Genomic DNA, 4549 nt, shown 5'->3' with positions numbered 1-4549 from the left:
AATACATCAAGAAATTTACCAAACTACTGCTCGACTTGCGCTTGCTTCAACCTAGCAGGGTACGGAGTTTTGGGCTGGTATTCCCTTAGTGGAATCTTTTTTACCTCTTCCTTCTTTGGTTCCTTGGCCTTGTTATTTTCAACCTTTCCGCTTGAATCTCCCTGCGCATCAACATCATTATTAGAAAGAGGAGAAGAACCAAGTACCTGACCGCAAAGTGATTGCGTTCACATGCTCTCTTAGGTTGGACTCAGTATTGCTAGGCAAAGTTTTCGACTGCCTCCCAACCATCATTTTAGAAATCTGACCTATCTAATTCTTCAAGTTCTGAATGGAGGCTTGTTGATTTCTAAGAGCTGCGTCCGTCTGTTGGAATCTAGTCTCTGAAGTGGACACAAACTTCATCATCAACTCCTTTAAGTTAGGCTTTTTCTCTTGAGCCTAAGGAGACTGAGGTGGGAGAACAGATTGTTGGGGCTGCTGATGTAGTCGCTGAAACCCTAGTGGCCCCTAGTTATTGTTGTTCCTCCATCTGAAGTTTGGATGATTTCTCCATCCCAGATTATAAGTGTTGTTATACGGGTTGTTCTGCTGCCTAGGATGACTCTTCATATAGTCCACCTATTCATGGTTAGATAAAGAAGAGGAAGCAAACATACCTCCCGGCATACAGTTAATACCGAAATGCGGGCCACCAAAAAACTTACAACTTGCTTGAGCAGCTTGGATAGGCATCTGGAGTTGATCAATTTTCTTGGATAATAACTCCACTTGAGCCAGTAAGGCTGCAGTGGTATCCAACTGGTGTATACTCCATTGACGTTCCGTCCTGCTCCTAGTAGTGTGCCACTAGTAATTGTTTGTGGCCATCTCCTCTATCAAGCTTTGGGCTTGCTCTAGTGCCTTTACCATCTACTTAGTAGCCAAATTCAAACCATTATAAAAAATTCATATCTGTAACCAGATTGGTAGTCCATGGTGTGGGCAGCATCGCAATAGGTCCTTGTACCTCTCCCAGGTCTCGTACATTGACTCATCGTTAAACTACACAAAAAAAGATATATTATTTCTAAGTTTAGCAATTTTAGAGGGAGGAAAGTACCTAAATAAAAAAAATTTTTGCCAAAGAATTCTAAGTATTGATAGTGTTTGGAGGTAGCAATTGTAGCCACCGCTTTGCTCTATCCCTCAAAGAAAATGGAAACAAGCGGAGACAAATTGCATAGTCTGTTGTTCCATTAATCTTGAAGGTATTACAAATATCCAAGAAATTTGCTATATGTGTGTTAGGATCCTCATCTAGCAAGCCTCTGAACTGAACCATTTGCTACACCATCGGAATCACATTAGGCTTTATTTCAAAATTATTGGCGGTAAGAGCTGGTCTCATAATGCATGTTCGCGTCCCCTCCGGCGATGGTCTTGTAAAATCATACATTGTCCGGTTATTCTCATTGTTATTGTTGGCGTCTGCCATCTCTACTGTAGTGTCTTCCGGTTCACTCTTGTCTACGGCTTTCCCAACCTGAATCTCTTCCTCCTCTACATTCAACCGCTTCCTCAACTTCCTGGGAGATCACTCTAGTTCTGGTAGAGGGTCTACTAGATCAGGATTAGATCTCCTAGTAATACACTACCTGAAACAACGAATAAGCAACAACATAAATGAATGAAAGAATAAAATCAGACAAAAACAAATAAAGAACAAAGAATAAATGGCTAAATTAATAAGAACATGCAGTTCACATATATTTCTCAAAACAATTCCCCAACAACTGCGCCTAAAACTTGATGCTGGCTAAACACGACTAGCAATATAGGCAAGTGCACCTATCGAATGTAATCTAGCTATGGCAAGTATCAATGCTGTATCCTACGAAAATTGAGAAACTACTGCTACTATAATATTCCTATTATCTAACCGATCAAAAGGTGGTGAAGATCATTAACTAAAAATGATTGAGAATGCAAATGAAAACTAAATTTTAATAAAGAGAATGAAAGCTTGGAAAAGACAATGAGATGAGTTAACCCAGTTAGGGATCCTTTGATCTAGTCGGCTTAAAAATAATAAATTATAAATTGATTGATTAAGAATTGCAATCTGTGGATAATACTTAAATGAATTGGCCTCTCTCTCGAGTTAACTGATTCCTAACCCTAAAGATCTAAAGTTGGAATCTCTTCCAAACAATTGATTTTAGAATAGCATTAATCTCTAAATTACCGCTAATAAGAATGCCTAGCTCTTATTACAGTAAGTTATTACACTTATCTCTAAGATGCAAATCACTTAATCACACAAGCAGTTGTCCAAACTCAATTGAATTTCTCAATTACAAAGCAGTTCTCAAATTGATTCAACAATGAAGAATCAATAGATTATATTATACTTGAATGAAAACTACAATCTTAAATCAACAATTTAATCACTTAAGCACAAAACAAGCCTAGCATGGCTAAAGATCAGCCCCAAATGGGTTTAATAAGATTAGTTACACATGTTCATGATTAAACTAATACAAGAATCAAATACAAAGTAAACAAGAATCGAAAAGAACATGAACACCCTTTTCTCAAATGGTGGAAATGCTATCCCTTCTGGAATAACTCTAGATCCAATCTCTACAGCTCAAGATCTCCTTTTTCTTTCCTTTGAATCTTCAATCCAATCCTCAAGAACAGCCATCTGGATGATGTTAAAGTGGAATTCGTCTTTGTTTTCCTCTTCTTGATCGTCTGAAAGGTTTCTCTCAAAGTCTGTCTTGAATACCTCAAAGTTCTCTCTCTCGAATCCTTCTTGAATATCTCCTTTTCTCTTTCTTTTTCTTTTCTTTTAAATTAGGTTTTGTAATCCAACACAGCTTGGATTTGGGCTAAGCTGGTCTGGATCCTTGCCGTGTTGAGCTAAAATTGTACATCTAGCCTTCTACAGCACGACTTGGGATTGGGCCGTGCTGCTCATTACGGGCATACTCCTAGGCCGTGTCACTCTCGAAAATCGTGTTACAAATCGCTTCTTCTCGCCATGGGTAAGGCATTTCAGCATGCCCTTTGACCCTGACCGTGCTCCTCAGCACGGGAGTGTTGGCAAGGCGTGTTGAACAATCTAACGTGCCCGATTCATCCATTTCTTCCCGATTTTGGTCCGATTTCTCTTTGACTTTAATGTATCTAGAAAAACACCTGAGACACAAAGAAAACTAAAATAGGGTGATTCTAATATAAAAACACATAATTTGCCCTAAAAATAACTCAAAATCAAGCATACAAATATGTGTAATAATAAGGATATCAATCTCATGATATATTACCTTAGGTAATGAGTTCTTTATTGATAACTTATTATCGTCATATGACTTTTACTATATCTAATCCTCATATAAGATAATATACTGTTATCTTAAGTCTAAGGATCATGTCTTACATGATTGTGACAAGAGTATTGTCCACAGGCACTTCGGTTAAATTCCATATGGACTACTCAATAGGGTTGTGTTCAATGAACTTGTTCTTGTAACAAGCACCCATATGCTTATCTCGGATTCTTATTCCTCAACCTTATGAGATAGATTGCTTACTTTATAAGTGATAACACATTATGATATTTTTGAGCATTTGATTATATCTAATTCTTGATCAAACATCGATTATAAATAAAGCTTAGGAACGTATATAATGAGAATCTCATCATTATAAACTCACTTTATAATTTTTCTTACTTGGTGTTTACACTCTGTAGTGTTCATCTCTAACGTTTTGGATTATTCTTTGATAATAACACAACTACTCATACCATTAAGAGTCGAATGATATCTTTAGAATAATTATATGCCATCAATTATAATGATTAAATTAAGATAGATTAACTGACAACTTCATGTCTTTAAGGCAATACTCTGATAGATATAACTCCTGAAGAGATGAGAGAACTCGAAATAATATTAGAGAAATGGAAAACAGTATTTGCTTGGTCATACGATAATATGTCGAGGCTAGATAGGAGAATAGTAGAGCACCACATTAGACTTATTAGCACATCAAGCCTATCGAGTAAAAAATGAGAAGGCTGAGGCCGAAATGGGCAAAAAAGAATAGAGAAGATGTTTCCAAGCAAGTAAAAGCCAACTTTCTTGATGTAGTCAACTATCCTAACATCTCAATCCCGAAGAAAGATGATGATGCTAGAAGGTGTGTGGATTATAAGGACTTGAACAATGCTTTCTCGAAGGATGACTTTTCACTACCTCACATTGATGTGATAGTCAGCAGTGCATTTCTATATTTAGAGTATACTGTTAACTATTAAGAAATAAAAGAATTCGACTATTTTTAAAATGGTTTTTACTACTATATTTAACGAATTATTTTTTTTATCAATATGAATAGAGAAAAGTCAGTAAAAAATTAAAGTATTATATACTTGAAATAAACTCGTTATATACCTAACATATATTATTTACTGTATACTTTAAACTATTTTATATTTTCTTAAAAATTATTTTTTATAATGTATAGTTGATTATTATTTTTCTTTATTCATATATAA

At 35.9% G+C, this 4549-nt stretch overlaps 1 non-coding gene across 1 annotated transcript; it reads left to right on the top strand.

Annotated features, from left to right (window-relative positions):
• The first annotated feature begins 970 nt into the window (after window positions 1–970).
• On the top strand, window positions 971–1077 carry LOC112535395. Its single transcript, XR_003079547.2, has one exon. It is a non-coding gene; the product is annotated as a small nucleolar RNA R71 (small nucleolar RNA).
• The last annotated feature ends 3472 nt before the right edge of the window (window positions 1078–4549 follow it).

The sequence above is a fragment of the Ricinus communis genome, chromosome 10 (genome assembly GCF_019578655.1).
Source record: "Ricinus communis isolate WT05 ecotype wild-type chromosome 10, ASM1957865v1, whole genome shotgun sequence".
NCBI lineage: Eukaryota > Viridiplantae > Streptophyta > Magnoliopsida > Malpighiales > Euphorbiaceae > Ricinus > Ricinus communis.
Note: the sequence above shows the minus strand (reverse complement) of the source record. Positions and strands in the feature narration are given on the sequence as shown.